Raw genomic sequence first — 17,188 nt, 5'->3', positions numbered from 1 at the left:
CAGCACGGGGATTACAAAAGCTTGCCACCATGTGTGGATTTTTTTTTTATATAGACTCTGGGGAAATTGAACTCAGGTCCTTATGTCTGGTGGGCAAGCACCTTTCCAACTGAGTGTCTCCCCAGCCCTTTATCCTATGATGTTTTAGACTGGTGATTGTTTTATCGAGCACAGCTCTAATATAAGGTCTGGGCATATCTGTATTAATACTTCCAGGCCTATATACAGTTCTCTTCTTTCACCCTCATGCCCTCCATCACCTTCCCCCAACCCAGTCAGGCTCTTGTTCAAAGCAACATCTGTGTCTTTGATGCCTGCTCCATGCATTGATTGAGCAGAGCCTGTGGGTCAATGGCAGTGCCAGGAGCAGCAACAGCAGCTGACTGCTCACGGGTCTTTGGTGTAGGGCATCCACAACCAGGTACATTGGGACCCTTAACATGGATTCCTTTCCTTAGCCTTCTCATTCCCGGGTATGGAAGTTGGCCCTGCATTCCTGTATCACAGGGAGATCAACTTAACTTGCTCAGCCCAGCTTGGTATAGCGCACTTTTGATTCCAATACTCAGGAGGCAAAGGCTGGTGGATGTTGATCTCTTTGAATTCAAGGCAAACCTTGTCTACATATCGAGTCCTAAGTCAGCCAAGGCTACACAGTGAGACCTTGTCTTATAAGGAAATAAAGAAGGAAGGGAGGGAGGGACAGAGGAAAGGAGGGAGGGAGGGAGGGAAGGGAGAATTATGGGATAACCTTTTCTGTACCCTGTAAAGATATGTCTCCACCTAAGCTATCTGATTAGTTTAATAAAGAGCTGAATGGCCAATAGCTAGGCAGGAGAGAATAGGCAGGACTTCCAGGCAGAGAAAGGGATGTTGGGATGAAGAAAGGCAGAGATACCAGTGAGACTCAGAGCAAGTCGGGCATACAGAATGAAAGAGAGGTTTAAAAAATACCACATGGGTAGAATGTAGGTTAATAGAAGCAGGTTAATTTAAATTATAAGATCTAGTTGGGAATGAGCCTAAGCTAGAGCCAAGCATTCATAATTAATAAGAAGTCTCTGTGTCATTATTTATGAGCTGGTGGCCCAAAAGAAAGTCTGACTACAGAGGAATGAAGAAAGAAGGAAGGAAAGAGGGGAGAAAGGAAGAAAATTACCTGCCCAGATCGACACTATACACCTTCATTGAATCCTAGGTAATCTGAACACCATGCTGGATGCACTGCTGAGAAACAGTGTGAGGGCCATAGCCTACTCCCCGCCTGCCACTTAATGCTCTTTCTTACTTTTGCAGGATTTCTGCTACCTGTTTGTTTTGCTTTGAACAGGCCTGTGGTTGCCCAAGGTGGCTCTGAACCCCTGGGCTCAGGTCATCCCTAGCCCTTAGCCTTTTTGGTAGTTGGAACTCCAGGCTGGTTTTGGTGTTTTTTTTTTTTTTTTTTTTTTTTTTTGGTCAGTGAACTCAACCCAGAGAAATAACAGGAACAACCTGGGCTACGAGTGGCCCTGCTGGGACTACTTACTTCTTCTCTCTGCCTCTACCTAGCCCCTTCTTGTGAGACAAGTTCTTGCTATGTAACCCTGGCTGTCTGTGAACTCAAAATCTTGCTGGTTCTACCACCCGATGGCTGAGATCACAAGTGTGTCTCGCCATGCCCAGCCAGGATCCTGGACTTTCTGACTCCCCATTTTGTGCTTGGTCCAGGCTGAGCTTTGCATCTATGCTGGAAGAATGATTGGGCCAGAAGTGGCCCTGTGGGTGTGGCATGAAGCATGGTGAGGACTTTCTGCCAGCTGAGCATGCTAGAAACCCTTGAGCTATATCCCATGCCCAGACCTAAGCAACTGCAAACAAAGCCAATGTTGCTCTAAGGAAAGAGCAATGGGTTGAAGTCCACAAGGAACCCTGGCTCCTTGGTTTCTGACTTTGTCGTTTATCACTGTGTCTTCAGGCAACTCCGAGGTTGTCTTTGGTCCTTTCCTTTCTCACCCAGTTACAGAGGTGGGTAATCTGAGTGGCTAAGAGAACCTTTTAAGGGGCTGAGGCTATAGCTCAGTTGATAGGGTACTTGCTTAGCTCATAAAGTCCTGGGTTTGATCCCTAGAATCATATAAAGCACTCTGGGTAAAAGCAGGAAGGTTAGAAGGTGAAGTTCATCCTGGGGTTAACTAGCTTAAGATCTACCTGGGAAACATGAGACCCTTTCTCAAAAGAAAAAGTCTATCTGTATGTATATATATATATATATATATATACACACACACACTGCACAATGATCTCTAGCCATTGCCCCCCCACTCTTGAGAGTGCCCACTTCAGTTTGTAATAAACACATCTATCTTCTACATACAATCTTAAGCTAAGCATTTCCTAAAATGTGTCTGCCATCTTTCCTTCTTACATATGACCTCAGACTGAGGGTGCACAGGTATGTGCACCTTAGTGGCCCACCCTTCAAGTGCTTTTCTATATGGAAATGCATCAACTCCCCAGAATTACTTCAGGAATAACCCCTGTGCTGTGGATCTGCTACAGACGACACATCTTCCTGTGCATTGTTAGTTCTTGGCACACTTTTCCCTTTGCCTGCGACAAGATGCAAGCCCTTTGTGCTGGGTTACAATTAAACCCACCTCACATGATAGATTGAATTATTGGTCCCAGGCTGCCACCCTGTTGTGGTCATGTAAATCCCTACTGTGGCCAGAGTAGGCAGTCTCTATTTCCACCTCAGAATTTGAGTTGACAAATTGACTTCCTTGGTCCAATAAGATGATAGTGGACTCTGACTCTAGCAGAGAATTAATACACAGTTGTGAAGTGCAGTTTAGCACCCGTGAGCTTGACCATGGTGAGAACATGATTCAGAGAGACCTTTTGTTCCAGGAGGATGAGAGCCAAATGGAGCAGACACACTAGAACCTGACACTTGCATCCACCTAAACCATTTGGTCCTCAGACAACTTACATGCCTACGCATGACCAATACATGGCTAGAGTGTAAGCCAGTGTGTGTGTGTGTGTGTGTGTGTGTGTGTGTGTGCTTGTTGCACAGCAATAGCTGACTAATATACCTGCACACTGCTTCTAATACCACACTTCAAACTAAGAGTCACCTACATGGGGAGTCAGTCTCCCTGATGGGCCTGAATTATGTCTTCAAGGGAATACAGCATATCTAAAAATGGGAGAGGGGCTGGGCAGGCGAGATGGATCAGTGGGTAAGAGCACTTAACTGCTCTTGCAGACTACTTACGTTCAATTCTCAGTACCCTCTCAGCAGCTCATAATCATTTGTAAGTTCAATTCCAGAGGATCCAATGCTCTCTTATGACTTCTGTGGGCTCTTATATGCAAATGATGCACATACACGCAGTAAGATGTACATACACATTCACACACTCACATACACACACACCTATGTTTTTAAAGTAGGAGAGAGCTGGAAAGATAGCTTGGTGGTTAAGAGTACTTGCTGCTCAATCGTAAGGACAAGGGTTCTGATCCTAGCACATACATCAGGTGGTTCCCAGATACCTGTAACTCCAGCTTTCAAGTGATCTGGTACCCTCTTCTGGCCTCCATGAGCACACACACACACACACACACACACACACACACACACCTGTGTATATATACTCACACAGACATAAATAAAATAAAATAAAAAACAAGAGGAGTGTGTTGCATTGGAAACAGTGGTTTGCTATGGATGATGGGATTGATTCTTATTTTGTCTTTTGTTCTGTATACTTTTATATCCTGCCTAAAGTGTCTACAATAAGCACATTTACCTTTTATAACCAGTAAAAGAAAACTGATTTAAAAACCAGAAACAAATTCTTCTGGGTCTGTTCTTGAGACCAACTCTTGGTGTCCCCAACAAGGCAAATGGCACACTCTCCAGGCTGGTTTTGTGAAGAAGTCAAAAGCTTTAGTGGCCAAAGAGCGAGGAATCAAGAGCTCAGCTTGTCAATTCCTCAGCCACTGGGCCTTCGTGGGTAACGTGCAGAATGACACAAACAACTGTCACCTCAAAGGGAGGAAGAGAGTTGATTCTGAAGTCAAATTTAAGGGAACAGGGCCCAGGAAGACAGCTTCAGGTCGCCACCCAGATATCATGTCCCTACATGGCAATGGTTTCATGGAAGTTTTATAGTAACAGAAGGAAGGAAGTCCTAAGTCAAGACACTTTTCAGATACATTGGTAGAAGCACCTGGTCGGTGGCTACAGTGAAGCAGGGAACCTGTGCTATAAGCTAAGGTGCTGTCTGATGCTGTTCCTGGGTCTTTGGGTTGGAATGTTTGCCCATCCCAGAAGGATTTACCTAAGTCACAAGGATAATTAGGTAAGACATGGGGTAGGCAATAAATGTTTAGCAGGCTAAAGGCAGCTCAGGATAATTTGGCTCCCAACCTATAACATTCTATTCTTCAGGCTCACAGATGTCCGTAACATCCCATCATCAGCCTTATAGCATGTTCAGTGCACGTGTGGATTTTCTTTTTCTGGGAATTTCCATTTACGGGGAGCAGAAATAAAAGGGGAGGATTCACCAGGCTCTCTGAGAATCCACACTGCCCACTTCCTTCCCTTACATTGCCTTTACTGGTGGCTGTATGGTTGCTGTAAACTGTCGTGAAGCCGGTGGGTGTTTAGAGGAAAGTGGGTGATAATGATGTCTAAAGTGTATTGGCGGGCCTCTGGGCAGCCATCTTGGGCTCTGTGAGGGACCCCCAGATACCCTGTCCTTACAGAGGATAGCTGGAGGAGCAGGCAAAGCAGGGGGAGTGGCACTGAGTAACAGCTGTCTTCCACAGATTAGGCCAGTGACCAGAACTGGGAGAGGGAGGGGCGAAGGCCACACGGCCTTCTCGTGGCTCTCACCCAGGATGTGGACCAGCTTCCTTCAGAATCCAGGCTCTCTGTCTCCACACAGAGATGGACTGGATGGAACTGGAGCAGGCACAGAAGTGCCTCTGCTTCCCAGAAACCACCTCAGATGTCCCCCTGGCATAGAGGCCAGAGCTGTCCCTGCCTAGACCAAGAGGGCATGACACTATCAGAATTCAAGAAATGTTACTTTTCAGAGTTGAGGAGCCATAGATGGGTGGTTGGAGGGAAAACTGACCCCATGAGTTATGTTTCCAAACCTGTGGGTCCTCTTTAAATGACAAAGGGAAGACAACTTGGACAATTATTAATCTTCCAAACACTTTTTTGTGGTACTTTGAGATTGAACCCAATGCCCTGCTATGCAAGGCAAGTGCCATGCATTGAGCTACATCTCCAACCCTCTTTTATTGATTGATTGATCGATCGATTTATTATTATTATTATTATTATTATTATTATTTTAATCAGGGTCTCCCTACATAGGCCTGGCTGTCCTGAAACTCACTCTGTAGACCTGCCTGTCCATAAACTCACAGAGATCTGCCTGTCTCTGTCTCCAGATGATGGGATAAAAGGCGTGTGCCACCAGTCAGGACGGAGCTTCTACAGTTGACTGTCTGGGCCTCTAGAGAGTAAAGATGACCTCTTTCCTTTGACTTCTCCTGCTAAAGAGGACACTGTGTGTCCCCCTCTCTTGATCTGGTGGAAAATGAAGTATCTTCATTTGTGAGACTCCCTCCCCACCTTTGACCTGTAGGGACTGTGTGGGCCCAGGCGACTTCATCAGTGCAGAAAAGCAGGAATATGGCTGTGTCCCCTGCCCAAACATGCATGACTGTCTGAGGGAGGAGACAACTGCCCAGTATCCTGATGGTAGGGGCAAAGGGGGCTTTGTCAGTCAGGGGCCCAACTTCCCTCAGATGGCATAGGCCTTGACTCTGAGTCAGTGAGGAACTTCCTCTCTCTGGATGTCTGCTTTCGCCTTTCCTTGATTCCAAAGAGTTCTCCCTTCCTGCCAGCTTGACCTCTATATTCACCTATCTCCAATCCCATTGTTCCTACAAGTCTCTCCCACAAATGGGCCCTGACAGGTGTGAGGCAGGACTCTGCTCCCTGGGGGAAGGGATGGGTAGAGGTTGAGATGGAGTAGGGATGGGATTGAAGGCCAAGGGTTCTAGAGCTTCTTTCCCAGCTAAGCCACACTCCCATCATCTAAACCTCAAAGCCTTTTCCAACTAACGGAAGGAGAAAGACAGTGTTGACAGAAGTCTAAAGCTCACATAGGCCTGCATTAGTGCTGGAGGTCCTAGAGCTCACCCAACTGCAGCTGGAAAGGAGAGGAGTGTTTGTTCAGTCAAAACACACACAGAAGAAGGTGCACCCTGGGAGGGTCCCGTATTGTCCTTGTTACTTCCGGCACAGCCTCCCTTTGTTTCTGAGAGAAACCAAAAGCCTTTCACTGTCACACCACACAGACCTCTTTGGGGTGCCACTGCCATGGCTCTATCCCCATGGCTGGTGGAGGCCAGCATGCATCAGGGCCTCATTGTCTGTTGTGTGATGCTTATGCACACTCGAATGAGTAAGACTGTGACTCTGGAACCATCATGCCAAGCCCACACTTCCCAAATGCTTTCACAGCCCAGCCTCTTACTGGCGAGACATCACGCCCAGAGAGGGCTGACCTGTTCAGGCAGCATTGCCTAGGGAATGGTATCATGAGTGTCCCTGATGCCACCGCCTACTTACCTAGTCACCATATCCTCCTGTCAATCACAGCAGCTGAGCGTGTCACCATAAGGGAAGGCCAAGTCCCCGTCCAGAAGTTCAGAGGACCTCATGACTAACCCTCCCCCAGTGCAGGCCAGGAAGGCTTCAGAGAGCAGCTGGACTGTGAAGGATGGTGGCTTTGGACAGCAGAGCCCGTAGGAGGGTGCTTAGGGTGAGCAAGTGAGGGGAAGATTCTGAACCCCTAAACTTCTTCAGGGAAACTAGGATTCACAAGGGGAAGAAGGGAGAGAGGTAGACAGAGAATGAGGTGGGGGGCCTGGAGGAGCAGTCTGCCTTGAACAGCCTGAGAGAGATCAAGAGATCCAGTCATTTTGCCAGGACTCAGGCTGGGTCCAGGGTCCTCATGGGAGGCCACACTCTTCTCTCACCCTGTGAGGCCACAGCCGCTCACAGCTGCCACCTCTGGCTTCTCCGTGGAGCCATGTGAACTCCAGGGAATAGTTGGGACCATTTGTCCCTGCACGAGGACCACCCCAAAGGATCATCCCAACAGCATTTGAGCTGAGTGGAGACTTCTGAAGCTTTTCCTCCCCTAATCATCTTCCCAGAGTTCAGGAAGCAGCCTGATGGGTACAAGGGGATGGCCTCCATTTTCACGGTGAGAGACGTGTGTATATACATATACATATATATATATATATATACACACACACAAATACACATACATATACATATGTATACATAAACACACACACACAAAGTTCTCTATATATGCAGGTTCCATAACCATTTTCTAAGCTCCATGGAACCCACAGCTTCCTGAGAGGGCATGTCCTGTCCAGGTGATTGACAGGACCATTTGGATCAACTTTCAAGGGGGAGGGGACCATTTTTTTTTTTATCAGAAAGCCTATGGGTAAACAGAAATCTTATAGGCTTTTACAGCTGTTTAGAATGCTGTGTCTCCATCCAGGGTCAGAGATATGACTCGTTCCATTCTTTTTTTTAATTACTTTTTATTTTGGTAGGAGAAATGTGTGTACCACGGCACACAAGTGAAGGTCAGAGGACAACGTACAGGAGCCGTTCTCTCCATCCACCCTTGTAGGTCCAAGAGAATGAACTCAGGTTACCAGGCTTGGCAGCAAGCACCTGTCCCAGTTTGCTTTCTGATTCTATGATAAACACCTATCCTTTCTCCTGCCTTGCTATTGGCCATTCAGCTCTTTATTAGACCATCAGGTGTTTTAGACAGGCAAAGAGTCACAGCTTCACAGAGTTAAACAAATGCAACATACAAGAATGCAGCCCATCTTTGTATTATTAAACAAATGTTCCACAGCATAAACAAATGTAACGTATCTTAAAATAATATTCTACAACAGGGTCCATACTCAATGACATTCAATTCTGCTGATATCTGACTAGCACTAGGACCCTGTACCAACTTGCTTTCCAGAAAATTTATGTAAACAGGACCTCTGGGTCAGAGAGCACGTCTTGGAAACAAGCGCACAGTAGCTTAATTTGTATTTTTGATGGACAAAAATTATATGGTTGAAACATTTTGCACATTTTAAAACTATTCTTAATTATTTTTGTGATTTTCTTGACTATGAACCATCTGTGCCAATTTTATTTTCTTTATTTTTGCAAGTTTGGGGTCCCAGACCGAATGAGAGATGAAAAGGAGAAGTGAGATCTGGAAACCAGCATCTTCCTCTCTGTGCTTCCAGACAGCAGACACATGGTAACTGATTGTCCCATACTTCTTCCTTTCCATGATGGCCCATAGTCCCTCGGTGTGTCCCCATAGACCCATCCTCCCATAAGCTGCTTTGTGAGTATTTTGTCAAGAAACAAGAAAAGTAACCGATACTGCTCCCCGCAGCCCTGAGTCTAAACCTTGCTCTTAGCCTGGCGTTAGGCTCGATAGCCTTTGCCCCTTTCTTAGGCAGCCATGATGGTGGTCTTGGCCCTTTAGCCACTGTGGAGTCACTGCCCCGGTGTCTTGGTCACTTTTCTCCCTCCAACTTCTTCCTTCTGACATCCACTCAAGAGAATGTCCCCGTCCTTGCTTTGGCACTCTTTCCCTTCCTGACTGAGGCATACAGCCTCCCTCTTCCCCACCCCACCTCCCCCCGCCTCACTGCAACAAAACCCCCCACCCCCACCCCCGTTCTGCCCAGGAAGCCTGTTACCCACCGGCGACAGCCCACCGCCCTGCACCACCCACCGTTGTTCACAGTCTCCATGGCTGGCAGCTAGCTCACCAGCTGCTCAATGTCCACGCACACCCACAGGCCTGTGGAGAGAGCATCGTGGCTGATACAGCAGCAAGTGGCCTCCTAGAGACCCATGGCCCCTACTCTGAAGGAGGAGTGTCAGATTCCGTGTGTACGTGGGTGACATCTTCCCACCCAGCTCAGAGAAGGTCCTTGCTCTGCCGGTTTTCCTGAGGGTTGATGCATTCCAAACTGCAAGAAGACACTCAGGGTGGGCAGCTTCTGGGGACCCACGATCAGAGCACCCACAGACCTAGTCCCCTGCTAGCTCCCTGGCTGCTGGGTCTCACACATGTGCATGTTCCCACATTATTGGGTGACCTGGGGGACTCCTTCATGTTCCCTGGGATTCTGATATTCCTCTAACAGTCAAACTGTCAGAAGCACATTGTATCGGGAGGCCACAGTCACAGCAAGAACAGTAGTCTTGGAGCCTAGAGGTGACAGTCCCCCAGTGTGTAACTCTATCCCATATCCAGCAGGCTCCAGAACCTTGCCTGTGCTCTCAGCCTCCTCCCCAAAAGCTTCATGTGACTTCCCCCTCCCCTCCCCTCCTTCTCAGGAGAGACAGGGTGAAGTGACTCGTCATGATGGCTGGGGTCACGGTGAGGCCTTCAGCACACATGGAGCTCTCTGAGGACTGGATGCTGGGAAATGGCCCTGGAGATCACATCTTGCTCCCTTGGGACTCCGCTCAAGGTGTGCTGTACTGTCTGGGTCTCTCTGGTCTTTCAGACTGTGTCCTGACCAGCATCCTTGGGCTCCAAGAGTGCCAAGCTCATTCTCAAACTCTCTATTTTGCCCGATAAATGCCAGAAAAGGAAAATAAATCTCCCTCCAGCCAGTGCTGTGGCCCTGACACCCCTTCCCAATGATGAAAGAGGGGTAGGTTTGCAAAGGATATGGCTTTAGCACCACCAGACAAGGAGTAAACAGAGGTTGAGAGAGGTTGAGTGTTGTGGAATATTATTTTTAAGATGTGTTACTTTCATTTATGCTGTGGCAGATTTGTTTAACGATGCAAAGATGTGTTGCATTCTTTTATGTTGCATTTGTTTAACTCTGTGAAGCTGTGTTACTTTGCCTGCCTGAAACACCTGATTGGTCTAATAAAGAGCTGAACAGCCAAAAGCTAGGTGGGAGAGAGAAACAGGTGGGGCTGCCAGACAGAGAGAATAAATAGGGAGGAAATGCTAGGCTCCAGAGAAGAGTGAGGAGAGAGAAAAGGAGGAGAGGAAGATGCTGGGGCAGCCACCCAGTCACTTAGCCACACAGCCAGCCATAGAGTAAGAACGGAAAAAGAATATAAAGAATAAAGAAAGACATATAGAATAAAAAGCCCAGAGGCAAAACATAATTAAAGAGAAACTGGATAATTTAAGTTAGAAAAGGGGGCTAGAAACAAACCAAGCTAAGGTGCAGCATTCATAAGTAAGAATAAACTTCCTTGTATTTATTTGGGAGCTAGGTGGTGCTCCCCCAAGTAAAACAAACAAACACGAACCTACAGTCAAGTGTCTTATCAGAAGGTGCACAGCCAGCTAGTGGCAGAAGTGGATGCCCAGGAGTCTGGATCTTGTGTGGTCTCCTGAATGTGACTGTCTGCCTCTTCCAACTGCTTCTTTCAGAAAGCTACACCTGACTGCATTCAGCGTCCCTCTCTGAGGGGTGCTCATACCTCTTGTCCCATCTCCAACTATACGTAACACAATTCTGGGTGCGTTTGGGTGACTGAATGGGTTAGAGACCTACAGACTTGGTGGGGCTTACGGGAGAAGCTTGAGATGCCCTGACACCACCGTGCTTCCCTTATGCTGGAAAGGTGACAAAATGAACACATAGCAGACATCTAGACAGACGCCCCTTACTCAGAAATTACATTTAGTTATAATGTGAAGGGGCTGTGAAATCCCAGGGGCTGCCAATTACTTGAACTTCAACAGGAAGAGCTACCCCCCAGCTGAGCTACACAGCAACTGGTGAGAAAGCCTTCGCTCACTGCTGCTGCTGTTCCTGGGCCCTCAAGATGGAATTGTCCCCTCTAGGCAGAGAAGCTCAGGATTCTAGGCTCCAGTGCTTCTCCTGAGCCTGAGTTAACTGATTTGAGCCTGTGCTAAAGATGGCAGACGAGACGGTGTCTTCAGAGTGCTGCTGAGTGCTGGATCGCACTACGACTAAAACCCACTCTTGACACCAGACTTGTCCTGGTAGAGAAGCCAAGCACTTGACAACCTCAACTTCCTACTCAGTGACAGCAGTCAAGACAGTATGGTTTCGGTGCGAGAAGAGTGAGACTCAAGGGAACAGCATCTGGAGACCAGGGTTGGGGAGAGTGGGGGCGGGGGGTTTGCTATGTTAACAGACGCTACTAACATATCTTTCAGAGGTGATGAAATGTTCTTGAATTAAATCGTATAATTTTGACTCCACTGGCAGTGTTAAGGATATACTTTAGAGACGTACATTTTTATGCTTTGTGAATTATATCTCCAAAAGCTTAAAAAAGCAAATCCAAGCTCTGTCATTTTTCCCATTGCTGTAGTGACAGTGGCTCAGTGGGAGGTGGTGAGACAAGGCAGCCTAGGGCCCTTGGCCAAGCTCCTGAGGAGGGAGTCAAGGCTCATGTAGTCACCAGAATGCCCAACTCGAGTGCATTCACGGGTCCACCTGTGTGTCCTTTTGTGTGCCCATCTTCAAGTGTGTGTGTGTGTGTGTGTGTGTGTGTGTGTGTGCCTCACACGTATTGACAGGAGTGCAGCAAGCAAGGGAAATGTCATATTCAGGTAGCATGGGTGTTGTGGTGTTGGTTGGCCATGGTGGTCTCCACATAAAGACCAACAAAGGCAACAGTACACCTCTGCACCCACTCCCAATCCCCTTCACCTATGCGGTGCTTGGGTTTGTGGTACAAGAGACTGTCTTAGTTACTATTGCTGTGATGAAACACCATGCCCAGAAATAATCTGGGGAGGAAAGGGTTTATTTTGCTCACAGTTCCATAGAACAGTTCATTGCCAAGAGCAGGGAGGGCAGGAACTCACACAGGGCGGGGCCTTCTCCCATCAATCACTAGTTAAGACAATGCCCTACGGATTTGCATGCAGCCCAGTCTCATAGAGCAGTGGTTCTCCGCTTTCCCGGTGACCCCCAACCATAAAATTATTTTCATTACTGTCAGAGGTCTGGTGCTAGCCCGGGCCCTCAATCATTTCTCTAAACCAGACCCCAACATAAACTATGTCTCTATGGACTGGCATGGAGGAGACGGGAATAAAGACATGACTCACATGGTTTCATCGGGAGGGAGATTCTCAGAGATCCCTCATGATATCCTGAGTTCACATCCTGAAGAGTTCTCCTGCTTTATTTTCCAGACAGTCTTAATACCATAACTTAACTGAGGGTGAAATATATTAGCATTCTGTCTCCTAGGTAACCAGGTGAATGGCCTTTTATCTTGTCCACAGCTACCTGTCTGCTCTGTATGTTATTGCAAAGAAAGGAGCAAAACACCCTGACCTTTCAGTAAGTTAGCGACAGCCTGCCTGGCAGGACCCATCTCAGGTGTGTCTATGGCTTGATGGCTTGGCTGCCATGCCATGTAGAAATATGGGCCTACACACTGCTACTTCATAACTGTAATTTTGCTACTGTTATGACTTGTAATGTAAATATCTGTGTTATCTAAGGGTCTTAGGGGATCTCAGTGGGGTCGTGACCCACAAGTTGAGAACCACTCTATTAGAGACATGTTTTCTGCATCCTGCCTCTTCCCATAGTCACTTATAAAATAATCACTCAGGGGCTTAATATTAACTCTAATTATTTGGGTGATGGCCAGGCTTATTACTAGCTAGATCTCACATACAAATTAACTCATATCTATTCATCTGTATACCACTTTGTGGCCCATGGCTTACTGGTAATCCTCTGGCATCTGACTCCCCTAGCGGCTGCTGGCATCTCCCTCCGCCCCACCTTCTTTCTTCCTGTATTTGGCTTTCCCACCTAGCTATATTATGCCCTGCCATAGGCCAAAACAGTTTTGTTCATTAGTCAATAAAAGCAACGAATATTCGCAGCATGCAGAAGGACATCCCACACCAGTCTTTACCACCTCTCGCTGTGACATCTCTTCTTCAGCTGGCACAGTGGGATCTTCAGGCTCTGGGATGAGGGAGGTGGGGTCACCTTGGCCTAGTGGATGCTCTCTGGTATCCACCCAGCCTGGTCCTGCTCAGAGGACTCTATATTGCTATGGTTGGAGTGGGTGGACACTCAAGGTCCTGGGAGATGCAGGACAGGGTCAGAGCTGCAGCTGAGGCCTAGAAACGCTGGATGCAGGGGTGTGCTAGGCACACCACCCACCCAACCAGGTCCAAGGATGTGAATTAGGAACTGACATCATGTCCTGATGTTAATTTGCAAATGGGAAGAATAGCGTGTCTGAGACGCTCCCTAAAACTTGGTAACACGTCAGGCTTTCATGCAGTGTTCTTAACTCACCATTAAGCAGTGGGTAGAAGTCGTAATGAATTTAAAAAAAATTAGACTTTAGGGAAAGACAAATATAACCGTGAGCTCTGTGGGAAGTGTCCTGCATGGACACAGGATGCTCTCCAAAGAAGATATCAAGTGGTGCAGTTCCACATCACTACCACTAGGGGGCAGAGGCTCTGCAAATATCCCACTGTTCTGATCTGGAACCAAGCAACCTGCCAACCTTTCTTCTGGTTCCTGGTGGCAGTGTGACCGGGCAGATTCTCTCACCTGCAGTCATCACACTCTGGCAACAATTCTTCTTACTATCATATAATCAGAAAGAAGAAAACGGGGAAAAAGTATTTTTAAGCATTATCCAAGATCTCTTGTGTGTTGTCCCCATTTGACACACAAGGAAACTGAGGCCCAGGAAGGATACAGATGAGCCACATAGACAGTCAGTGACTGGACTTGGAGCTAGGGAGACAGCCTCACCCAAGTGCAGAGAAAAAAAAGGGTTTCCAATGCTTTGGTTAAAGTGGAGTGGCCCAGGCTTCAGGTACCACGTATGCGCAAAACAGTCCCATGGCTCTCTACTAGAGGCTCCAAGCTCTGGAGGGTGGCCTGTTTCATCCCAGAGAGGAGCTCCTGGTGCTGCTGGGGGTCCTGAATGGCTGTGAAGAGCTTGCCACAGTGTTCCACCATGATATCCACCGAAGCCGCCTGGGATTCCTTCCCATCTCTGCAGCCCGTGGAGACGGAGCTAAGTGAGGTAGGTGAATGTCCCCTCAGAGGCCTTGCTGACAGAGGGGAATTCTGCACAGAGCCCCAGAGCTGAGTGCAGCTAGACAGTCAGACTGGGTGTGCTCCAGAATAGTAGGGCAGAGCCACTGGCTCTTTCCACCTCATCACCCCCCTCGCATCCTCGACAGAAGCCTGGGCACAGGAAAAGCCACGTGGTGGCTGAAGACACATTGGGAACTCCTATACAAAGCCAGAGATGGCAGAGGAGGACCAACAGACTTAGGGAAGCTGAAAGAAGGGCCCAGGCATGTCCCGTTGGAGGGAGCAGGTTCAGCGGGTGCTGTGCCCGCTGCAAGGAGACACGTGACCTCAGCTCATTGATCAAGGCACAATTCCGTATCTCCCACCAGTTCCTGAAGCTCCAGCACAGAAGCTGGCCACCCTGAGCCTGTCATGCAGGGCAGTGATGGCAGCATTCTGCCTCACACCTACCTGCCTGCTGAGCCCCACCAGAGGTCACCCGTGACACCTTGTCACCTCCAGGGCAGACACGGGCTTTCAGAACCCTTTCCCATCTCATAACCCTCACTATGAGGACAGTGGCTGTGAAACCAGATGGGAGTTTGAGCCCGAGCTCACCACTGCCAGCCCAGCTGAGTGACCTTGGGCAAGGTACTTACCTTCTCTGTGCCTCAGAGCTTGTGAGGAGATTTGAGACAACCTAACTTGCACAGAGGAAATGTTCTATATGTGCTCATTTTGTTTCTGCTGTTGTGATAAAACACTGGCCAAAAAAAAAAAAAAAAAAAAAAGGTTCAGTCCATCACATGGTGAAGTCAAGACAACAGGAACTTAAACCCCTCACAGCAGATCCGTGATCAAAAGCAGAGAGAAGTGAACACGTGCATGCTTCCTGCTTTGCCTACTCACATAGTTCAGAACCTCCTGCCTAGTGCCTAGGGAGTGACGCCACCCACAGTGGGCTGGGTCTTCCCACATTGTGGATTGTCTTAAAGCAACCAAGACACCCCCACACCCCCACAGAGACGTCTACAGGCCAACCCGGCCTAGACAGTTCATTCACTGAAGTTCTCTTCCTGGGTGATTCTGCATTGTAACAAGTTCACAATTACAGCTCACCATCACAGTAACAATTCTGATTTTTGATGACGTTAGAATAATTATAGAAATACATGTTTTATGTGCATTTATTTGTATAGCTATGTATGTATGCTGTGTGTGTGTGTGTGTCTGGTTATCCTTCCCCTTCCCATATATCTATTACCTCCTTACTGCATAGAAAGAGAAGTCAAGAGCCTGAGACCCCGCCAGAGGTCGACAGATACTGTCACTAGGCACCTAACTCAGGAACCTGGCCCTTTTCCTCTATAGTTATTATGGTACCATTGACCTCTGTGTGTCTCCACTCAGAGCCAGGCAGCTGGGTGCTCCGACAGACACATGCAGTGCCTCATGGCTGACCAGAACCACACCTGGGTGTCCAGAACATCACGAGGCTCAGTCTTGACTCCCCAGGGAGCACCCAAGCTAAGTATTGTTCCAATAGGTGGGTCAGTGCTCAAGGGATGAGGGCTGAGTAGGATCTGGCTTATGACCACTGTGGCTGAGGTATGATCTCTGCGGGACCACTAAGTACCCCAGATGAGCCATTGTGGAGTCTGTTTTCTTACTCACATAACCTGGAAAGGGGAAGGAAAGCCCACAGTGGGGCTCCCAAGCCACCATGGGTCCAGTCTCTCTGGGAATCCCAAGTCATCAGAGGCACCAATGACAGATGGATCTTTGCTTTGCAAATCTGCTCACAGCTAGGATCTGGTGGCTCCCACCTGTATCCTAGCACTTGAGAGGATGAGGCCAGGTGACGGTATGAATCCAAGGATAGCTTGGGCTAACTACACAGTGAGATATGATAATCTTGGGCTATAGTGTGAGACTCTGTCTAAGGGGGGGGGCAGAGAGGGTGAAGAAGGAGGAAAAAAGAGAAAGAAAGGAAGAAAGAAAGAAAAGAAAAGAAAAGAAAAGAAGGAAGAATGGAAAGAAGGAAGAAAAAAGAAAAGGAAGAAAGGAGGAAGGAAGGAAGGAAGGAAGGAAGGAAGGAAGGAAGGAAGGAAGGAAAGAAGGAAAGAGGAAGGAAGCTGTGTGCTATCACTTGTGGCTTCAGGAGAGTGAGATCCAGGTTTTCACTTCACAGGGTTGGGTTTACCGACAGCCATTTGCAAACTCTGCTTCATGGTGGGGATACTCAGCTCCCAGAGCTTGCAATTGGGCCAAGGTCTGAGGTCAAAGCAGAGCTGAGGATGAAGGATTGTGCCCTTGTCGCCCCACCTTCAACTCCCCTGTGTCTTGATTTACCTTAGGATTTCACTCCCTTCCTTGCCCTTGACTTCCCTGGGGCATTTTTGCCCCATGATAGGGCAGGGTTTGGGCAGAACAGGACCAGAACCAGGGCATGAGGGCCAGGGATGAAGCAGAGGCATGGCATGACAGGGTCAGGGCAGGGCAGGGTAGGTATAGGGTAGGGCATGGCAGGATCATAGCAGGGCAGGACAATGCAGGCATGGATACAGTCAGGGTAAGGCAGGGCAGGGCAGAGGCAGGGGCATGGCAGGCAAGACCAGGGCAGGTCAGGCAGAGCCGGGGCAGGGAATGGAAGGGCATAACAGGGGAAGAACGGGGGCAGCTATACAACAGGGACAGGACAGGGGTAGGTTCTGGGCAGGGTATGGCAAGATGAGGTCAGGGCAGGGGATGGCAGGGGTCCAGCAGGTCATGGCAGGGCCAGGATGTGGTCAAGGCAGCTCATACGTGGCTAGAAGCTGGCTAAGCTCCTGCCACAGCAACTCTGGGTCCATGTGCTCATATTCAGGACTGTCGAGGCCAGCTCCCTGAGCTGCATATGTGGCTCTTAGCAGTGTGCTTCACCACCTCAGGTGATGCAGGAGCCAACCAGGGGCCAGGCAGATCTAATCAGAGCAATGATGCTGGTTGCTTCCTCTCTGGGTCCTCCTGGCAGTCCTTGGGAGTC

Source organism: Alexandromys fortis, unplaced genomic scaffold, assembly GCF_014885135.2.
Source record: "Alexandromys fortis isolate MF-2015 unplaced genomic scaffold, M_Fortis_MF-2015_v1.1 scaffold_63, whole genome shotgun sequence".
Classification (NCBI taxonomy): domain Eukaryota; kingdom Metazoa; phylum Chordata; class Mammalia; order Rodentia; family Cricetidae; genus Alexandromys; species Alexandromys fortis.
Note: the sequence above shows the minus strand (reverse complement) of the source record.